This window comes from Mesoplodon mirus (assembly GCF_964341445.2).
Source record: "Mesoplodon mirus genome assembly, chromosome: 9".
Lineage (NCBI taxonomy): Eukaryota > Metazoa > Chordata > Mammalia > Artiodactyla > Ziphiidae > Mesoplodon > Mesoplodon mirus.
Genome location: NC_138985.1, coordinates 88,832,632 through 88,856,413, shown reverse-complemented (window position 1 = coordinate 88,856,413; position 23,782 = coordinate 88,832,632). Strand labels below are relative to the sequence as shown.

At 36.7% G+C, this 23,782-nt stretch overlaps 1 pseudogene across 1 annotated transcript; it reads left to right on the top strand.

Moving 5' to 3' along the window:
* The first annotated feature begins 19,055 nt into the window (after nucleotides 1-19,055).
* LOC309809961 (peptidyl-prolyl cis-trans isomerase A-like) lies at nucleotides 19,056-19,681 on the top strand (annotated as a pseudogene). Its single transcript, XR_014296195.1, has 2 exons — nucleotides 19,056-19,151; nucleotides 19,219-19,681. The product of XR_014296195.1 is annotated as a peptidyl-prolyl cis-trans isomerase A-like (transcript).
* Nucleotides 19,682-23,782: the final 4,101 nt, after the last annotated feature.

Below are 23,782 nucleotides of genomic sequence, written 5' to 3'. Positions count from 1 at the left end.
AGAGCTGATCTCCCTGTGCTATGCGGCTGCTTCCCACTAGCTATCTACCTTACGTTTGGTAGTGTATATATATGTCCATGCCTCTCTCTCGCTTTGTCACAGCTTACCCTTCCCCCTCCCCATATCCTCAAGTCCATTCTCAAGTAGGTCTGTGTCTTTATTCCTGTCTTACCCCTAGGTTCTTCATGACATTTTTTTCCCCTTAAATTCCATATATATGTGTTAGCATACGGTATTTGTCTTTCTCTTTCTGACTTCTTCACTCTGTATGACAGACTCTAGGTCTATCCACCTCATTACAAATAGCTCAATTTCGTTTCTTTTTATGGCTGAGTAATATCCCACTGTATATATGTGCCACATCTTCTTTATCCATTCATCCGATGATGGACACTTAGGTTGTTTCCATCTCCGGGCTATTGTAAATAGAGCTGCAGTGAACATTTTGGTACATGACTCTTTTTGAATTATGGTTTTCTCAGGGTATATGCCTAGTAGTGGGATTGCTGGGTCATATGGTAGTTGTATTTGTAGTTTTTTAAGGAACCTCCATACTGTTCTCCATAGTGGCTGTACCAATTCACATTCCCACCAGCAGTACAAGAGTGTTCCCTTTTCTCCATACCCTCTCCAGCATTTATTGTTTCTAGATTTTTTGATGATGGCCATTCTGACTGGTGTGAGATGATATCTCACTGTAGTTTTGATTTGCATTTCTCTAATGATTAATGATGTTGAACATTCTTTCATGTGTTTGTTGGCAGTCTGTATATCTTCTTTGGAGAAATGTCTATTTAGGTCTTCTGCCCATTTTTGGATTGGGTTGTTTGTGTTTTTGCTATTGAGCTGCATGAGCTGCTTATAAATTTTGGAGATTAATCCTTTGTCAGTTGCTTCATTTGCAAATATTTTCTCCCATTCTGAGGGTTGTCTTTTGGTCTTGTTTATGGTTTCCTTTGCATATATTATGGAATCTCCTATCCCACTTGAGCAAGTGATAGATTTTTGCAGTTCGAACAGTCTCCAATTCTGAGTTAATTTCCTGCTGGTCTAATCTTCATAAATTGAACTGTTGTTGATCAAGGTCAGTATAATAATTGTAGTAGATCTTCTGCTGGCAATATTTAAGACGAAGGATAATTTCACTTTTACTCCTGTATAGAGTGCTAGACACTATATTTAGCTTTATGTTTAATTGACTTATTGTACTGTCTGTGTTCTTCAGTAATGGAACAAAAATTGCATCTTTTTAAAGCACTTCATGTTATAAAAATACAAATGTAATTTTAAAATGACATTAAATAATTGATGCACAGAAGGCATTGTTTTGAAGAATGTGTAAAACTTTCTCCTTAATGAAATATTTACATTGTTTCAATATAACTTCCATGTCAAGAAATGTAGCTAATGAAAATTAAGTAGAAAAAATTCGGAGTAATTATTATTCAAAATGTTATGGTGAATTCATATGTAATACAAAGTATTTAAATTCATCACTGGATTGCATTCTAACTATAAATAACACCCATATATTGTGAACAGTGGTGGGTTAATTGGGAGAAGTGTAAATGATCACAACCTTACATATTGCCTCAGCAGGTCATATAATCCCTTTCAATGACTCACCATTTAATACTCATTTCTATTTTTCAGAAACTATAAGATATTTCTGTTGTTTGATATTCCCAGGGAATTCTGTCATGTTATTGAATCTTGGTGAGAATTTCGAGAATATCATTATGGTAAAAGAATCACATAGTATTAAAGTTTCAGCACGAACAATACTCCCAGTACTTCATGAGAATCAGCCTTCTCAGTAGTTTTCCACAGGACTAGACCTGAGTGAAATTGTCATGGAAAATCGTGAGATATTGGAAGTTTGTCTTTGCCATCCAACTTTCTCTTTTCCTTAGGACCCTCGGTGACCTGGTGTCCCTGAGCTTGTGCAGAGGTGTCCCATACTGCAGAATCACCACAGTTCCAATTCCTTTACCAGAGGTGCTGAGCCATACCTTCAGGGTCACCTCTAAATCAAACTTCTACTCTTTCAAAGTGTTGTCATATCTACAGTATAAATAAAATTTAGGCAAGCCCAATTGATTTGCTTTCAGTATTCTTAAAAACTAATTTGACAAAGATACAAATTGGTTTGGTGAATTCCTGAAGCACTGACCCTTTTTTCTGGTCACATGTTCTGTTCTAAAGACTGAGAAAAATAGAGCCAGTCACTATACTCTGTTACCAATAACTAAAACGTCACTTCTGAGTACAAATAAAAATGGGAATATGATATTGTTTATACACTTTTACAGCAACTGAAAGAAAACAGACTGAAGCTAATATGTATTGGACAGTTAGCATGTGTGAGATACCACATCTATCTTATGACAGACACTATTTGGATTAGGAAGATAAAAGCTTGTCTGGTCAAGTAATTGGCCCAAGGATGGACCACAGCATTTTGCAAGGTTTGAAGTTGGCCCTAGAGAAGCCTACAGCTTTTACTTTTCCCACACTCCCACTCTGCCTCTGTTATTCAGAGACATTTTCAAATATCAAAAAAAAAAAAAAAGAATAAGTGAATAGAATATGGTTTGTTTTACTTTTAAATTAGCATTGATGACTTTAAACTGACAAGAACTGAGTATTTTTGCTATTATGAATGTTTTCTTTTCTTAGACAAACAGGGTCATTCTAGTTCACTGCCTTGAGCATGAGACCAGGTGTTTAAATAGATGTAAGTCAATTTAAATGTTTTAAATACATTCTTTTTTTTTTTTCTTTGCGGTACGCTGGCCTCTCACTGTTGTGGCCTCTCCCGTTGCGGAGCACAGGCTCCGGACGCACAGGCTCAGCGGCCATGGCTCACGGGCCCAGCCGCTCCGCGGCATGTGGGATCTTCCCAGATCGGGGCTCGAATCCGCGTCCCCTGCATCGGCAGGCGGACTCTCAACCACTGCGCCACCAGGGAAGCCTTTAAATACATTCTTAATGTTCTTTGTTTTCACATTTTATTTTTGCATTTGGAAGCTTTGAGGACCTAGAAAATGGTATGGACACTCCTGAGAAAAATGCTCAGTTACCTAAAATACTGTGTTTAGAAATCTCCTAAAGCCTGTCTTTATACTCAAGTTTGAAAATCTCTGAATGAGAGGACTGTGTTAAGGGAATGATCTAAATAATATTGCAAGCATTTGTTAACAATTAAAAAAAATGATGAATTAATTTCACGGAAAATAAAAAGTTTAAAAATTAGACTGAATTGTAGAGCACTGTACATTCCTGATAGAATCACATATTTCAAGAGGCTTTAAGTAGTTATAAATGATGACAAGAAAAGATTTAATGTAATTATTATACTGCTTAAGGACAGATATACACTTTTTTTTAGTAAAAAAAGTACAGTACATTTGTATTAGAAATTTTATCATGCTGAATTAAGCAGATGTATGTGAAATCTCCATAGGTAAATTGTCCATTTTTAATTCTTTGTGAAAGCTGTATTTGCACTATACAACAATTTTATTTCTAGTTTCTTGTTTATTTCTTACTTCTTTGCTGCAATGTCTGTTTAATGCTTAAGTCCCACTAGACTTCATCTTCTGCTGATGCTAGGCAGTTCCTCTACTTCAAGAATAAGAGTGAATAATAGGAAAACAACAAATATGCTTCATTTGTCAGTATTCACTGGTCTTTATTAATCCTCTGGGCCACACTCTTTGTCTCCATTGTTAACTGCTATTTTCTTAAATGCGTGAAAACAATCTTTAATCAAAATTATGGCAAGTCATCTCTGGGAACAAACCTTCACATTTGGAAGAGGATAGCAAGCTGGACATCGGGTGCTATTTAAGTTTGAATAGTGGTTAAAGAAAAACAAACAAACTTGTTCAAGAACAGCAGTGAAAACTCTAGGGAAATTGCTCACTGCTCTTGGCATTAACAACGTTTAAAACCAATGGTGCCTTGAGTCCATGGACCATATCGACTAAGGAGCATTAAAATTCCGAACAGTCAGCCCTGGGCATGCTTGGAAGGACTCAGGACCTTTCTTCAACAGGGTAAGATATGGAGAGTATAAATATTTTTAATGGACTAAACTTGAGGTCCCTGGTCTTAGTAATATCAGCCAACAAATAAATACCTTAATAGGTATATGTCAGAATTGTTATTCCCTATGCATTTTTATTCAATTTTATCACAAGAAAGAATTGATAAAGAACTAATAAGTTAGCTAGTGACTCTCTATTGAAATGCCTAAATAAGATTTATTCAACTCATCTGTTAATGTTCAGGTTTTTTTCTAAACAAAATCTGCATTTCCCAAATTATAAATGAACAATGCCTAAATTTTCTAAAGAAATCAAAACCATACTTTCATTATCAAATTGCCTACTAACTCAGGGATAAAAAGTCTTTGTATTTGAGAGAAGAAGGAGTATAGAACTTTCAGGTTGCTTTGAGTTTACTCAATGAATTCTTTACAAGTAGAATATGTATTTGAAAAAATCAGAATCATTTTAATTTGAAACTATATTTAGTTAATAATATAGTTAATTTTATCTTTCATATTAATCTTGGCATAAGGTTTATTCAGCCAATTTGAAATTATATCTGTAAGTTTCATTTCTCAGAGGTTTGCTTTAAAAGAAAATTAGAATTTTCAGAGATCAATGGTACATTGTTTTTCTGATGTCATTTTTAATGAAGTAACCCCCCTCTCCAGCAACTGGTCTGGCATGTGAGGAGTTTGGAGGTTGCTACTCTGTCCTAACAAGAGCAAGTAAAAAGCTGAAGAAACTAAAAAAGCTACAACCTTTAGATTCATAACAAAAATGAGGTCACAGGGGAAACTGCTGTCCCCAAAGCTGGAGTAATTGACAGGTGAACACAGAGAATTGTATCAATAGCTTCCTAGATCAGAACCCACAAGCTGAAATCTCCATGGGAATCAGTCCTAGGGTAGGAAAATATGAACAGTAATTGACAAATTGCTGGAGGTTCATTGTGGACAACTCTGAGAGAACTTCCCCAAATTAATGTCAGAGTTCAAACCACAGGTCCAGGAAGCTCAGCGAACACCAAAGAGGATACATGCCAAAAAAGCTACACCTCGGCATATCATTTACAAACCATAGAAAATCAAAAAAAAAAAAAAATTCTTAAGCCAGAGGAAATAAACATCTTACCTAGAGATGACAGAAGGTAAGAATTATATCTGACTTTCCTCAAAAACCATGCAAACAAGAAGAAAGGAGTGACATATTTAAAGTTTGAGAGAAAACAACTCACCAACCTAGAATTCTGTACCCTGAAAAATTATCCTTTAAAAGAGAAGGAGAAATAATGACTTTCCCAGACAAATAAAACTGAGGAAATTTGTTGCCAGTATTCTGTTGTGAAAGAAATGTTAAAAGGAGTTCTTTAGAAGAAGGAAAATGATATAGGTCAGAAATTCAGATCTACATAATGAAAGGAAGAGAATCAGAGAAGAAGTAAGTGAAGGCAAATCAAACTTTTATTTTTCTTATTTTTAATTTCCCTAACAGATAATAGTTTGTTCAAAATAATAGCAACAATGTGTTTGATTATGTACATATATTATGTACATATGTATGCTTATCTATGCTTACATATGCTTATGTACACTTATATATAAGTGAAATGAATGACAGCAATAATACAAGGGACAAGAGAGAGGAGTTAGGATTATTTTGTTATTATAAGGTACTCACACTACCCATGAATTGGTATAGTGTTATTTGAAAGTGGACTTGGAGTACTTGTAAATGTGTATTCCAAACTCTAGGGAAACCACTAAAAAAACTGAGAGTGAGAAAACAGTACAACAGACATGCTAAGAGTGGATAGAAAATAGAATCACATAAAATGCTCAGTTAAAACCACAAAAGGCAGAAAAAGAGTAGAAGACAAAAATAGGAACAAGAGCAAGGGCAACAAATAGAAAACAGTAACAAATATGATAGATATTAATCCAAATATATCAATAATCACTTTGAATATCAATGGTCTAAATTCACCAATTAAAAGACAGAGTGGGGCTTCCCTGGTGGCGCAGTGGTTGGGAGTCCGCCTGCCGATGCGGGGGACGGGGGTTTGTGCCCCGGTCCGGGAGGATCCCACGTGCCGCTGAGCGGCTGGGCCCGTGGGCCATGGCTGCTGGGCCTGCGCGTCCGGAGTCTGTGCTCCGCGGCGGGAGAGGCCACAGCAGTGAGAGGCCCGCGTACCGAAAAAAAAAAAAAAAAAAAAAAAAAAGACAGAGTGAATCAAAAAATGAGACCCAACTCTATGTTGTCTACAAGAAACCCACATTAAATGTAAAAAGACACATATAAAAGTAGATGAATGGAGAAGATACACCATGCTACCACTAACCAAAAAAGGAAGGAGTAGCTATATTAATTTCAGGTTTAGTAGACTTCAGATCAAGAAAATTATCAGAAATAAAGAGGGGCATTACATAACGACAATGATGATGTGTAGATGTAGATTTACCAGTAGTAACAAATGTTCCAAATGTCCCACTCGGGTGGAGGAGGCTGATAATGAGGGAGGCTATGCATGTATGGGGGCAGGGGGTATTCAGAAAATCTCTGTACCTTTCACTCAATTTGGCTGTGAATCTAAAACTGTGCTAAAAGATAAAGTCTGTTTAAAAAGCCCCATATTTTCTAATTATAAATGACAATATGGAAGTTTTCTAGAACATGTTTTAAGTGGGCATATATATTTCATACTACTTGCAAATTAACTTATGAAGTAAGTTCAGACTCCTTTATAAAAGGAAAAATATTGAAAATTTCCAACGGACACCTGATTTTTTAGCTTTCTGAACCTAAGTGCATATAAAAATGTTTTATAAGCTTCTCAACTAAAAAAATATTAACATTCACATGAAATACCCTACAATGAAAGTGATCATATCTTTTGAGTTACTTTGGTAGCTTAGTTGCTTCATATTATATTGAATTTTAACCTGTAAAACAAAAGCAAAGCAGAAATTGAAGTACGCAAAATACAGAGATCAGAGAAAAATATCCAGGTCTTAGTGATCTAATCTGCCAGAGAAGAATTCATAGTATTTTCCTTTATTGTTGCTTATTTTTTAATAGGATATAGTGACACATAATGGCCCTAAACACAAAAGTTTTCTACTTAAAATGAAAAAAGAGGCAGTTGCTTATCAGTTTTGGTCTTATTTTTTGAACACCTATCTTACTTTTTAAAAATAGGTCTTTATGAGCTTACAAAGAAGCAGAGTTTTATAATCAAAAGATTTGTTCAATCATACAAAAGTGCCTTAAAATTAATTAATGATATAATCTCAATTACATTAATTCAGAGATTAATTAAATCTATCTCATATTATCTATTCTATAGTATATTTTAATATAGAATATATAATATTTTATTATCATTATTTGTGCACGTATCTTTACTCTTTTCCTAAACTATAAACTCCTTCAGTTGGTATGACCTTTCTTATTTATCTATTTATTTGTTTGTTTATTTTTTTAGGCATAGTACTTTTAAAAATTATTATTTATTTACTTTATTGAGGTATAGTTGATTTCCAATATTATATTAGTTATATTAGGTGTACAACATAGTGATTCAAAAATTTTATACAATATACTCTCCAGAGTTTGGTTTTTAATGTTTACTGCATAAATGTGTGAATAAAACTCTAAGAATTTACACATTTTACTTCAAATTATAAGCAAGACTGAATTGTGTAGGTGAATATATGACCTTTGCCTAGTTTATTTAATAAAAAATTTTTCTTAATGTCTAACATTCTTTTAACATTTATTAAGCACCTACTATATGTCAGACACTATTTTGGATACTGGAGATATATCAGAAAATAAAACAACCAAAACCACCAGCCCACATGGAGCCTCCACTCTTGTGGACAGAGAAAAACAAAAAATAAATAAGTAAATTGAATAGTGTGTTAGGAATTAGCAGGGAAATGGCAGAGGGGGTACCAGGCATTGGGGTTTGCAGTTTCAAATAGTTGAGCCAGGGAAGGGCTTTCTGAGAAGGAGACATTTGAACAAAGACTTCCAGAGAGTGAGAGTGAGCCACATGCATATCTGGGAGGAGAGCATTCCAGTCTGAGGGACAAGAAGTGCACAGGTCCTGAGGCAGGAGTGTGCCTGGAGTCTTCCCAGAACAGCAAGAGGACAGTTGTAGCTGGAGTGAGTCAGCAAGTATGAGAGTAGCAGATGAAGTCAGAGAGATCATGAAAAGTTGGATCATGTAAGGTCTTGAAGGTCATTGTAAGAATTTTGACTTTTACTCTGAATGTGATGGGAGGTATTGGAGGATTTGAGCCAAGAAATGGCATAATCTGACCTACATCTTAAATAGGATCACTGTGCTGTAATGTTGAGAACAGACTGCAGAGGCGCAAAGTGGAAGCAGGGAGACCAGTTAGGCAAGAGATGATGGTGACTAGGACTAGGGCAGTAGCAGAGATGGTAATGAGAAGTGGTCGGTATGTGGATTATACTTTGAATTAAAGCCAATATTTGTTTTTTTGATGGAAAGGAATCAAGGATAATAGCAAGGTTTTGAACTGAGCAAACAGAAGGATTGAGTTGCTGTTGAGAGGGAAGTCTAATGAGGGAGCAGGTTTGTGTAGATTAAAAACTTATTTTGGAAAAGTTAAGTTGGAGAAGCCAGCTAAACATCTAAGAGGTGAAATCAGGTAGGGAGTTGGGTCTACGAGTCTTGAGGTTAGCAGGGTGGTCTTGATTAGAGACGTAAATTTGAGAGTCACCAGTGCGCAGACGGTGTTTAAAGTCCTGGGATGGAGGAGGGCACCCAGAGAATGAGTGTAGTTGGAAAAGATGAGGGGTTCAATAACTGTGATTAAAATATTTGAAAAATGAGAAAAAAAGGAAAAGAAAAGGAGGCTGAGTGGCTACGAGATAGGAGGAAAACCAGGAGAGTGTGATGTCCTGGAGTGAAATTAAGAAAGTATTTCAAGACAGATGGAACATACAGTCTTGTTGTGTTAAATGTTGCTGACAAGTCAAGTGAGATGCAACTTGACAGTGACCATTGATTGGATTTATAGATGTGGAGGGGGAGTGACATCCACAGAAGTGGGGCTAAAGGGGTGGGGCAGAGGGGAAAGAGCTTGATCGTGTATAAAAGAGAGAGTGGGGCCTTCCCTGGTGGCGCAGTGGTTGAGAGTCAGCCTACAGATGCAGGGGACATGGGTTCGTTCCCCAGTCCAGGAAGATACCACATGCCGTGGAGCGGCTGGGCCCGTGAGCCATGGCCTCTGGGCCTGTGCGTCCGGAGCCTGTGCTCCGCGGCGGGAGAGGCCGCAGCAGTGAGAGGCCCACGTACCGCAAAAAAAAAAAAGGAACATTGGTGGGGGGTATATATATATATATATATATATATATATATATATATATCTTTATTGGGATATAATTGATTTACAATGTTGTGTTAGTTTCTGCTGTACAACAAAGTGAATCAGCTATATGTATTCATATATCCCCATATCTCTTCCCTCTTGTGTCTTCCTCCCTCCCACCCTCCCTATCCCACCCCTCTAGGTGGTCACAAAGCACCGAGCTGATCTCCCTGTGCTATGTAGCTGCTTCCTACTAGCTATCTATTTTACGTTTGGTAGTGTATATATGTCCATGCCTCTCTCTCGCTTTGTCACAGCTTACCCTTCCCCCTCCCCATATCCTCAAGTCCATTCTCAAGTAGGTCTGTGTCTTTATTCCTGTCTTACCCCTAGGTTCTTCATGACATTTTTTTTTCTTAAATTCCATATATATGTGTTAGCATACGGTATTTGTCTTTCTCTTTCTGACTTGCTTCAATCTGTATGACAGACTCTAGGTCTATCCACCTCATTACAAATAGCTCAATTTCGTTTCTTTTTATGGCTGAGTAATATTCCCTTGTATATATGTGCCACATCTTCTTTATCCATTCATCTGTTGATGGACACTTAGGTTGTTTCCATCTCCGGGCTATTGTAAATAGAGCTGCAATGAGCATTTTGGTACATGACTCTTTTTGAATTATGGTTTTCTCAGGGTATATGCCCAGTAGTGGGATTGCTGGGTCATATGGTAGTTGTATTTGTAGTTTTTTAAGGAACCTCCATACTGTTCTCCATAGTGGCTGTACCAATTCACATTCCCACCAGCAGTACAAGAGTGTTCCCTTTTCTCCATACCCTCTCCAGCATTTATTGTTTCTAGATTTTTTGATGATGGCCATTCTGACTGGTGTGAGATGATATCTCATTGTAGTTTTGATTTGCATTTCTCTAATGATTAATGATGTTGAGCATTCTTTCATGTGTTTGTTGGCAGTCTGTATATCTTTGGAGAAATGTCTATTTAGGTCTTCTGCCCATTTTTGGATTGGGTTGTTTGTTTTTTGGATATTGAGCTGCATGGGCTGCTTATAAATTTTGGAGATTAATCCTTTGTCAGTTGCTTTATTTGCAAATATTTTCTCCCATTCTGAGGGTTGTCTTTTGGTCTTGTTTATGGTTTCCTTTGCTGTGCAAAAGCTTTGAAGTTTCATTAGGTCCCATTTGTTTATTTTTGTTTTTATTTCCATTTATCTAGGAGGTGGGTCAAAAAGGATCTTGCTGTGATTTATGAGACTGTAAACTTTTGAGCAGTTTTACTCTCAAAGAAATGAGAGAGTAGAGTGATAGTTGGAGAGCCCTGTAATCAAAAGTATGTGTGTGTGTCTGTTTTAAGAAAGTGAGAAAGAAGCATATTTGTGTGTCGGAATGATACAAAAGAATGCCTGTCAGGAGAAAGACTTGCTGGAGCAAAGTTATTGAGAGACACCTAGGATTTGGGTCCAACGTACAGGTGGAGGGATCGAGTACATTCCACCTGCCACGCTGGGAGCTTTCCCAGGAACCCTGTCTAGGAAATGTTGCTCTAACAGTTTTACAAAAGAGAAAACTGAGACTCAGAAAATTTAAGTAATTTGTAAATGTAACACAGCTAGTAGAAGGCAGAGCTGAATTTCAAGTTGTATTCTGCTGTAAATCTAGTGCTCTTTCCACTTTCTCACAGCTGGAGAGCCATTAAAATGGCAACTTTAATGTGGTGTTTAATGTTGTGCACATGACTGGAGAAGAAGTAGAGAAAATGTGCTGAGGTACATACTGCTTACTAATTATCTGGGGCTCAATTTGTACAGTATTCCATGTTCTCTGTATTTTTCTTATTTGTGCTCTTTACGCTTTAGCCTCCCAAACACATTCGCCCCTACCCAAGGGGGATGAGGATGATTGGACAGAAGCATGATCTAAAAACAAGATTTACTGTGGGTAGAGTTCCAAATTATAGTGTTTTTTTTCCCTAATGTGTTCTCTAATATAACAGAGATATTTGAAAATGCATTCTATTTTGACTATATGTTAAGCTTCATAAGTCCTGCAGAAGTAAAAGAAATGATATAAAACTTGATATTCTTGCAGAAAGATTTTAATGAGAGCAATGTTAGGACCTTACTCCCTGGGCCACTAAGTTGTGATCCTTGTACATTATTGATTTTTAACCTGTGTCACCAGTCTTTTCAGAGTTTGGTCATTGGTCACATTATTTCCCGGTGAGAGGATAGGAGTGAATCCGCATAAACTCAGTCCTACTCAGTCCTTGTCAAAGAGGTCAAAGGGAGGGACCTATAGTTGGCTGAGTAGTAGCTCCTTTCCATACACAAAGGACATACTGGACAAAAGCCAGCACAGTAGTGCTTGAATGGCCTCATCCCTTGGAGATAAATTAGGGCTAGGAGTGATGGAGTATTATTTTATTAGTTAACTTTAGTTAACAAATTTAATGAATATATTCTATATGCTTAGCTCTCCTCCACTGAAGAGGTATCAGTGCACAAAACTGCTTTAAAAAATCTCTGCTTTTTGTGATGGTTACAATCTAATGCGGACAGATAGATAATAAGCAATAAGGATAATTGGCAAGTAAATTTTACGGTATGTCGCAAGCTACTAAGTGCTATGGAAAAAAATACATCAGGGTAAGGGGGATTGAAAATGGGGGGAATTATAGTAGTTATAAATCTTGTCTTTGATGCTAACACTCCAAATAAGGACATGAATATTCTTAAAGCAGAGAATGACTTCCAAATCAGCAGAAAGAATTTTCTTATGTCTTACATATAGTGTTTACTGCTTTTAGTATAAAGGCAGTAGTACTGAATTCTGAGGCACAGCAGTGGTGTGGGAATTGGATGAACTTAACTGTCACCCTTTGAAATCCTTGTTTCTGACAGGTCACATATTTCAAAATCTCTTGTTAAGAACACTTTGAGCATGTTCCTTTCTTGGGGACATTTTCATCTTTAACAATAACCAACTTAGAGAAAGTAGGACAGAGCAACTAGGATATTTTGAAAACAACAAAGAAACAGATGCTTCATTGCTAACTGCTTGGCACTCTGAAACTCTGAATATTTAAAAAGCATCAATTGTATTTCTAAAATTTGAGTAAGGTCATAGGCTAACAATGCCATCCTGTAAAACTCTTATCATAAAACTAATGAAATCGAAAACTAGTGATATTTTACAGGGCAGTAAAAGAAGGAAGGAAGATCAGGTAATTATTTTTGTATTTCCCCACACCCAGTGCTTGTCAATGAGAAGCTGCAGGGAAGAGACTATCTTAGATTATTTCTGCATCCCCAGAGCTGAACACAGGATCTGATATAAAGTATGCTTGTTCTCAGATACTAGTGTTCCAAAGAATCACTCAGGCTACTCACTAAAAATGTATAATCTTGAGTTCCACTGTATGGAATATACTTATACTAACTTATACTTACAAAATATGTGTTGTTCGTGAAATTCAAATTTAAATCTGGCAACCCTAATATATAATTAAAATTAAGAATGGGGATCCCATATGTCTAAGGACAGATTTCATAGCTGTGAGATAATCATCTACCTGGGTAACAAGGGTCTATAAATTAATTCAGTTTTCTATGGCTCTGAAAAGACTAAATTCTCTTACTTGGCCCCAAAGTAGGTTTGTTTATTTCCGTCTGTTTTGAGGCTAGAAATTAACACTGGCTTCTCAGCTTGGAGGTAACGGTGATTAGTCATATAGTGGGACTCAGTAGGTGAGTCTGATGTAATAAACATTATTAAGAAACTTCTTAAATCAAATATCCTGATGACATTATTGAAGCTCCATTTTTTGTATATGAAGATTATGTCATGATAAGGGGAAATCTAGCTATTTCAGTTTGTGTCTATTCGTGTTTCAATGAAAAATGCCAACTATTAACTTATTTGGATGGAGATCAATGTTCCAACCACTCTTTAGTTCTTAAAAATTCTCATAATGAAATGATCATAAAATTTTCTGCAGACTGGCTGATTATTTTTATTCCTCAGGTATGCTTACCTCTGTTTCATTTTATATTCAAGCTGATTGATTTTCATTGATTCTGCTCCACCATCGGGGACTCCAAACAAACCAGTCCTAAAAAGTTATGGTTATGGCAATAAGGAAAGGAAATGGTTCAAGATCCCCATAGAATTAGAAAAAGACATTTTATAAGTTTTCTATTGCTGTGTAACAAATTGCCACAAATTTGCAGCTTAAAACAACTTCCATTTATTGTCTCACATTTTCTGTGGGTTGGGAGTATAGGCACAGCTTAACAGAGTTCCCTGCTTGGAGCTCAAGGCTGCAGTCAAAGTGTTAGCTGGGGCTGGGATCTCATCTGAGTCTTGGCGTCCCCTTCTAAATTTCCACGTTTGTAGGCAGAATTCATTGCATTAAGTTTTTAAAATTTGAGGTGTCTTGCTTCTTTAAGTCCAGAAAACAGAGAGAGTCTCTGACTTCTGTCTCTGACTTCTAGACCCTCTTTTAAAGGACTCACCTGATTAAGTCAGGCCCACCAAGGATAATTTCCCTTTTGATAACTTAAAGTTCACTGGTTAAGGAACTTAATTACATCTGCAAAATCCCTTTACCTTTGCCATTTAATATAACATTATCACAGGGGTGACATCTCATCACCACATTCTAATGGTTGGAAGCAAGAGTCTCAGCTACACTCATGGGAGGGGATCATATAAAGGTTTGGGTCGTTGGGGGTTATCTTCGAAATCGACCTACTATTTTACTTACAGAATTAACTTTCAGATCTCAGCCAATTTTGGAAAGAAGTGAGATAAAAAGATAATTAAACTCCCTTCTATGAGATATAAATGTGTATTTGGAGAACTAGTGAGCAAAAAAGAAAAGGAGGTCAAAAGAAATAGAGAAGGTAGGCCCAACATTATGGTTCTAATAAAAAAGATTATCAGTGAAAATTCAGGGACCAGAGTGTTCAATAATTTTATAAGTACCATCTAGAATTCAATGTAAAATTATTTGCTTACATGTATAATTATTTGCTCACTTGCATTTAGTGGAATTATTGGCTCATTTATATGTGGAATTAAAAAAAAAAAAACAAGCTCATAGGTATAAAGGACAGATTGGTAGTGGCCCGAGATGGGGAATGAGAGTGGGTGAAATGGATGAAGGGGTCAAAAAGTACAAACTTTCAGCTATAAAATAAATTAAGTCATGGGTATGTAATAAGCAGCTTAGTGACTATAGTTAATATTCAAATATTTATTGTGTATTTGAAAGTTGCTAAGAGAGTAGATCATAAAAGTTCATCACAAGAAAAAAAATTTGTAACTGTATGGTGATGGATGTTAACTAGACTTATCGTGGAGGTCATCTTGTAATATATATGGATATCAAATCATTACGTTGTACACCTGAAACTAATATAACATTATATGTCTAGTATACCTCAATAAAAAATTACCTGCTATAATGTTTTTGGAATATAAACCTCTACAGTGTCCCAGAATCTCAGAAAAGCTTGTTGCATGTAGGTTACATATAGAAACCGAGAATTGGTAACTAATAATATAGATAATTATGACTCCTTGGATATATTGCGTATACTGCAGGTTTTCCACCATATATGTGGTCAGGATTTGAGTCCATTTTTCTTAAATATTGCAAACAAGATTATCCCAATAAACTGGAAGTCTTGGGAACATTTAAAAATTTAATTTATAGGTTGCATATGTTTCTGTCTGAGAAGAGAACAGTAATTAGAAATTGTCTTAAAATATATAGCCAAACCTCCCTCAAGATAGGCCAAGAGAATATGGTTCATTCTGAAATGAGGGCAAGTAAACTTCAGGGTCATAAAACAAACAGACAAACAAATACTTAAGTTTTTGTAAAGAAGAACTTAGAAATGTTTTTATTGTATTGGCAAGTGGTTGCTGTCATATAGCCTTTGCAGCCTGGTAACACAATTCCAGATATTACCTGTGTCAGCAAAATGCTGCCATTCAGACAGATGACAGTTTATTAGATTTTCAAAATTGCACTTTTCATGATAAAAATCACCTCAGGACTCAAGTACAAAAGAAATGACATGTGTTTATATGAGTTTGATTCAGAAATTAGAAGATGTGAAATATTAATGCTATTTACAACATTCAATACCTGCTGAGTATAAATGTACACAAAGTCAGCATAAGATTCCTTCTGTCTGTGAGAGGATTGAAGTCGTACAAGAAGCATTCAATCTATCAAAATTAGGAAACATTTCGGTGTTTGGTCCTCAGGTTGGTTAAATACTAAGGATATGGCTAAGAGAGATGGCAGGAGAAGTAGTATGTGGAAAGCACACTGGGTTTAGAACCAAAAGTTCTTTCTTCCAACCCTGTCTGGGTCTTGTGTGCATTGGGTGAGTTATTTAACATTTTAAGGCTTCAATTTTCTCTTCAGTAAAATGGGGACAGCCTCCCAGGATGAGTAGTGAATGTTCAAGGGGTATGCAAATTATATTACCATAATAATTTGAATTATTATTTTCTACTGATTCTAAGTTAGGTACCATCCAAGTGTTTACTTCATAGGGAAGAGGCAGTCAAAGCACAGTATGGGATGTGATAACAGGTTTGTAGCAAAAAAAAAAAAAAAAAAAAAAGAGGGAGTATTTATCATACGTAATCTAGGACCGCTGAAGATTCTCCATTCAAATCTATTCTCACTTTACCCAAACTCTTTCAGTCACAGGAGGTACCTGTCTGTGGGAAATCACTTAATCAGATTAAAATCTTTGTCCAACATGAAAAAAGTATAAAATGAAATGACAAGAAAGCTAAAGTTTGGGCAAGGATCTCTACTATTACTTTTGTGTATTAATGTTTTGCATAGAATAGTACTTTAGAGTTAGGCAGGGTAGATGTAATCTCAATTATACCAAAGAAAGAGCTTTCTTACAGAAACTTTGCTGGCAAGACTTTTTTTTTTTTTTTTTTTTTTGCGATATGCGGGCCTCTCACTGCTGTGGCCTCTCCCGTTGCAGAGCACAGGCTCCGGACGTGCAGGCTCAGCGGCCATGGCTCACGGGCCCAGCCGCTCCGCGGCATGTGGGATCTTCCCGGACTGGGGCATGAACCCGTGTCCCCTGCATCGGCAGGCGGACTCCCAACCACTGCACCACCAGGGAAGCCCAAGACTTTTTTTTAATTGAAGTATAGTTGATGTATAATATTGTGTCAGTTTCAGGTATATAGCAAAGTGATTCAGATATATATACACATATATATTAGATTATTTTCCATTATAGGTTACTATAAGATATTGACTGTTGTTCCCTGTGTTATATAGTAAATCCTTTTTGCTTATCTATTTTATGTATAGTAGTTTGTATCTGTTAATACCATACTCCTAATTTATCTCTCCCCCTTCCCTTTTCCCTTTGGTAACCATAAATTTGATTTCTGTGTCTGTGAGTCTGTTTCTGTTTTGTTTATAGGTTCATTTGTATTATTTTTTAGATTCCACATATAAGTGATATATTTGTCTTTGTCTGACTTACTTCACTTAGTATAATATTCTCTAGGGCCATCTGTGTTGCTGCAAGTGGCAATATTTCATTCTTTATTATGGCTGAGTAATATTCCATTGTGTGTATATATATAATATATATATATATATACATACCACATCTTAAACTAGTTATCTGTTGATGGGCATTTGGGTTGTTTCCATGTCTTGGATATTGTAAACAGTGCTGCTATGAACATTGGGGTGCATGTATCTTTTCGAATTGTAGTTTTTTCTGGGTATATGCCCAGGAGTGGGATTGCTGGGTCACATGGTAACTCTACTGTTAGTTTTTTAAGGACCCTACATACTGTTCTCCATAGTGGCTGCAACTATCTACATTCCCACCAACAGTGTAGGAGGGTTCCCTTTTTTCAGCACCCTCTCCAGCATTTATTATTTGTAAACTTTTTGATGATGGCCTTTCTGAACAGTGTGAGATGATACCTCATTGCAGTTTTGATTTGCATTTCTCTAATAATTAGCGATGTTGAGCATCTTTTTATGTGCCTGTTGGCCATCTGTATGTCTTCATTGGAGAAATGTCTATTTAGGTCTTCTCGCTGGCAAGATATTTCTAATGCACAACATGAAAGGACAGGATAAGTGACAGAGCTAGTTACCAGAAATTAGGCTTTCTTGTATTACATCATGACCCTCTCATTTGTTTCCTCCTCCATCTCTCCCTCTCTCTCTCTCTCTCTCTCCTTCTCGCTCACTCTTGCTCTCTCTCTCTCTCTCACTCTGTCACTCTCTCCCTCTCTCTCTCTCTTAATTTATATATCTATATACCTAAAGGTTAAGTGAAAGAAACTAGTTTGGCTAATTAAGGTAAAACGATACTAAGAAACATTGCACACAAAACAGAGGTTAAAAGGATGCTTTTCAGATTTCTCTCAGAACCTCCAAGAAAATCAAGAGTCACACTGCAAAAACAAACAGCTCCCTTTGGAGGGGGACCTATTCACTCAGTGGCATCAAATCACACATTAATATAAAGAGAGTGAGGTAAGCTTCGTGTTTTGGCCAATTGTAGTCTCTGTTAATAAATTTTAGAAGGTGACTTTATCAGTTATTTTCATGGTTTAGTATATTTATAATTAATCTATAAATAACATTCTAGAAAAATTTCTTATTGAATTCTCTGCAAACATTCCTTCTTCTCCTTTTGATTCTGCTCTCTTCACTGCTGTCAGAACTCTATCTCTTCAACAACTTATCTAATTATTTATTTCCCATTACTTGCACATTTCTCTTAAATCCAGATGGCTGTCAGGAAAAAATACTAAAGCCTCTGGCTAGGCATTCAATGCCCCTCCTCATGTGGCCTGAAATGACCTCTATGACCTTATTTTCACACATGCATCTCAACTCCATAGACCCACTCATGTGACTCTATTCGGGAACATTTATGTCTCATCCTTCAATAAATATTCCATATCAAATATTCCATATCATTTCATGAGACTAAGTGGCTGCAAATGCTGTTGCTTTGCCTAGAATATCATTCCTCCTTTTATGCCTGACAAATTCTGCTCAGGCTTCAGGATCAAGTGTAACTTTATTTATTTATGAACTCTTTCCTGAATCCTGTGGGCAAGCAGTCTTTTCTTCCTGAGTTCCAGGAGATAGTTTTTCTCCTTATTATAACATGTGCTACATTGCATTGCAGTTTATCTGTTTCCATATTTGACTTCTCTGTAAACTGTAAGTTCATCTGGTACCAGGATTGTCTAACTCATTCTTAATTCCAAAGCACATGATATGGTGTTTGTGACCAGCAGATAATCGATAAATGTTTGTCAAATTAAATTAAAGCTCCAGAAGCTCTATTCTTTGAATTGCAAAAATTTCTTGGATTGATTCCTTAAAAAAAAAACTTTACTTTTTAAAATAAATATTTGAAGTCCTGATTTTATGTTCTAAGTAGGATGTAGTAGGTTACAGTAAACCAATACTCCTACTGTAGCAATGTAAAGGTGGATAAGTTGCAAAATTGTAGTGTTAAAAGGTTTCAGAAATCTACGGAATCAACAAGGACTAGGTGGAATAAAATTATAGAGAGGGAGGCAGATGCCGCCACCCCAGAACCTCCTGCGCTGCCCAACCATGGTCAACCCTGCCATGTTCTTTGACATCGCCGTCGATGGCGAGCACTTGGGCCACGTCTCCTTCGAGGTAAGGGACCTGGAAACCACAAAATGACTGCGCATCCAATCCATAAAGTTATGTTAACAGATTGGAGCTGTTTGCAGACAAAGTTCCAAAGACAGCAGAAAACTTTTGTGCTCTGAGCACTGGGGAGAAAGGCTTTGGTTATAAAGGTTCCTGCTTTCACAGAATAATTTTGGGATTTATGTGCCAGGGTGGTGACTTCACACGCCATAATGGCACTGGTGGCAAGTCCATCTATGAGGAGAAATTTGATGATGAGAATTTCCTCCTGAAGCATATGGGTCCTGGCATCTTGTCCATGGCAAATGCTGGCCCTAACACAAACGGTTCCCAGTTTTTCATCTGCACTGCCAAGACTGAGTGGTTGGATGGCTAGCATGTGGTCTTTGGCAAGGTGAAAGGGGGCATGAATATTGCGGAAGCCATGGAACGCTTTGGGTCCAGGAATGGCAAGACCAGCAAGAAGATCACCATTGCTGACTGTGGACAAATCTAATAATAAATTTGACTTGTGTTTTATCTTTAAAAAAAAATAGAGAGAGGGAAACTGTATACAAGTGATCTTTGGATCACCAGGTATTTTTTTTCTTGCAGAGGAATTGCCAGTTCTTGTGTGAGCTGAGGGTCAGGGTTGGCCCCTGTGCAGAGCCTCTGCTGGGGAGAGAGAAGTAGGAAGGCCTTTTGCTATTGCGTGGATCTGGAGCTGCAAATTGGAATCTTGAGGAACCACAAACATTTGCAATCATCAAAGACAGAATTTAAGTTCATATGAAATATTTACCAAATCAACCATCTGATGGGCCATAAAGAATTGCCAGAAATTTCAAAAGATTTGAATAGCTTAGAGTATATTCTCTGATCACAATACAGTTAACTTAGAAGTCAATAAAAAGATAACAAGAAAAGCCCCACCGTCTGGAAATTAAAGAAAATATCTCATATATGAATAATTAAGAAATCAAATGAGAATTAGTTTGAACTAAATCGTAATGAAGATACAACATATTTAAACTTGAGGGTTGCAATTAAAGCATAGTGAAATCAGTGGTTACAGGGAGATGTATGCTTGTAAACATATATATTAGAAAAAAGGTTAAAATTTAATAATTTAAAATTCCATCTCAAGGAGCTAGAAAAACAACCTATCTTGTGGAAAAGAGAAGAAAATAAAAATAAAGATAAGAGCAGAAACGAATAGAAGGATAAAATCAACTAAGCTAAAAGCTTTTTAAAAACTTTTAATAAAATTAATAAAGCTCTAGCAGAACGTTTAACAAAAATAAAGGAAAACAAATTATCATTACCAGAAATTTGAAATCCATTAGTATTGGGTTGGCCAAAAAGTTCGTTCAGGGTTTTCCGTAAATAAAAATCTTCCCACAAAGAAAGTGCTTGAATAGCTGCAAATATTTAAAGAAGAAATTAACACCCAGTCACCCAGTTTATGCAGCCTCTCCCAGATAATAAAAACAGGGGAAAGAGTTTTTTTAAGTGATGTCAGCATAATCCAAAACCTGACAAAGACATTATGGAAAAGAAAAATTAGAGAACAATCTCCCATACAGATGTAAAAATTATTAACAAAACATTTAAATTAAATCCAGTGCTATTCAAAAAGGAAAATACAATACAACAAAGTGGAGTTTACTCCACCTATGAAAGGCTAATTTCACATTTCAAAATGAACATAATTCACAGTATTAACAGAGAAAAGGAGAAAAATATATGATTTTCTCAATAGATGCACAGTTAGCTTTTGATTCAGTATCCCTTCTTGATAAAATAAAACTCTTAGCAAATGAGTTATAGAAGGGAATTTCCTTAATCTGATAATGAATGTTTACAAAACACCTACAGTAAACATTATATTCGATGGTAAAATATTGAAAATGTTCCCCTTAAGATCAGGGGAAAAAAGGTATGCCTATTCTCACTATTTTTATTTAGTATTGTACTGGGGGTTTTATTCAATGTATTAAGATAAGAAAAAGAAAACTCACTCAGACACACACATCAAATATCTAGCAGTTTCCTCAGTTCTCTTTGTGCTTTGAGACATGCCCATCCACATCTGATGCTGCAACTTTCCAATTTCAGGAAACACTCTTTTACCACTTCACAAAAGTTGCAAGCTGAGACCCCTCTGATGCTCACAAGCGACCTTAAATCACTTTCAAAGTAAAGTGTCATAGTAGTTATTATGCTACTTATGAATTTCTGGACTATACATAAAACTGTTACCACTTTTATCAGACTCCTATTTTTTTATGTATGTGTCACTGGTGACGTTTGTGAGCGTTATACCCCTAACCCATTTTCCCCATGAGCCCTGTGGTTTTTATTGTGAGATTTTTGCATAGCATAGTGATTTTCAGGGATCTATATATCTATATGTAATGGCAAAACTGCCCATAAAATTCACTGAAAGTCAATCAGTGTTTTTATGTGTAAAATTTATCTCAAGGTAATTGAAGCAAAGTGTGACTTTGGACTCATTTTCAAAATAAATAAGAAGCTATTAGGTATATGACTCTGCCCATATTCACATGTGTCAGAAATTCTTTTCCTCTCAGAATACACTTTTGCTATTGTGTAACACTGCTCTTTGCAGAAAACATATTAAAGATTAAAAAAATTGACTTTCTACATATTTATCCAATAGACAAAATCGTGTTAAAGGTATCGAGCCTAACTAGTCAGTTCATGCCACTTCTAACAAGAGCTTCCTCAGCCCCTTTGGTGACGGCACGTGTCGCAGGTTGCAATGAAGTGGGTTAACATGGATGTTAGTCATGTGGGATTTAGAACTGCCTAGAATGCAGTAATACAAATAAAGAATATACTCTCACAGGAACAAAATGGTAGTTTTAAGGCAGTGGTGCAAAATTTGATTGCTTTGGGATGGGTAGGTATGTTTTTAATGAGGTATTTGGAAAATATTCATGAAGAATAAGCTGTCTGTGATACAAGCTGTTTAATGTCATCTGATGGGAATATGATATGGGGAAGAACATTTTTAGGACAAGCTTTATGTAACACTGATTGCCACAAAAGGACTGTCTTGTAAAAAAAACATAAAGACCGCACCCCAGATTCCTTACTGTAACATGAAAAACAATAATAACTAGACACAAAGTTCAAAAGGAGCTTGGGGAGTTGTAGTATCTGACAGCTTATGCATCTAATTACGATATGTCACCAGAAGTCTGATTATGTTGGAGGGAGGGAAGGAGGGGGTGGGAGGTGATGAGATGGCAGTGCCTAAAACAAAGGATACCATTATCTCTTTGTATCTGGATCCCTGTTCTTTGGATCATAAGGGAATCTGCAATGTGAATGAACTCTTTGCCCTGTTGGTGCAAGAAACGAAGTGTTGCTGCTAGCCTGGGCATTGTCACTTGATGCTTTGGTATGAATACGGAGATGATATTTATCTTGTTTGGTTTGTTTCAGATTTTAGTGTTCACAGAGAGTATTTTAAATTTCAAACCATTTGATTCAACTTGAAGTCTCTACCTGCTCTTTGGGGACACAGAGAAGAATGGTAGGGTTAAGGGATGCTTTCTGACTCACCTCTTTCAATCCTGGCCAATACAAGAGGAACTCAGCCATACAGCTGTGGAGAGCACAGCCAGCCTCCCTTCCCCTGCAGGGAGGCAGATTCCAGGCCTCCTGAGGATCCCACAGAGGCTCTCAGACTCACCTTTGCCATCCTTTGGCAGACTGGCTTTTATTCCCAAGAAAAAGAGAGTCAATTAAATGGGCTTCCAAAAAACTGAGTCCTGTATTAAAGGGACCCAGGAATGCTGGAAGACTGCTTTGGTAAACTGCTTCTGTGGGTGAAAGAGTGGTGTTCTGTAGATCTCCTGCTGCACTGTGTGGTTTTGAATTGCCTGCTGAGAAAGACAAGCCTGATTTTCCTCTGTGCCCCTGGCAATCCTGTGTAATTCTACAGGTCAGAAATGAGATTAATAAGGGTCCACACAAGCAGAGTTTCCAAATTACCTCTTTACCCATATATCGTTCATGCATTATTCATCATCTCTTCTACTGTGTGCTGAGAACTGGGATAAGCACTGGTGAACAAAGACAAGTATGACGTGGACCCTATTCTGAAGGAGCATCATCTAGTAGAGAAGGACAGGCAGGAAAACAAATAAGGGCCATAACATGTTGTAGGGACTCTGAGAGAATCGGTGCCAGAGGAACAGTAGTCCTGTCTACCTAGAACACAGGTCTTTAAACTGTTTTTTCCTCTGGATCCATTTGGCAGTTGACAAGATTTAGGTGTTGATGTTCCAGTTTCAAGCAAATGCTCAACAAAATATTTATTAAACATGTAATTAAATGTGACTGTGTTTGGATCATAAGTTAAATTAGAGCCATAGCTACTGCCCTAGTTCCTAAGTATATGAAAAGGAAATGAAAGCATATTGTTCTAAGTTACTCTGAAAATGCCATAGTACAGGTGAAAGAACCCGGAACACCTGTTATTGCTTGGCTTTGCAAACAACTAACTGTGTGATCTTGGCCAAATCACTTAATTTGACCTCAGTTTCCTTATACGTAAAATGAGAAAGTCTCCCATTCCAGACAGTAATGATTACAGAAAGACTCAAAGACAAGACTAAAAA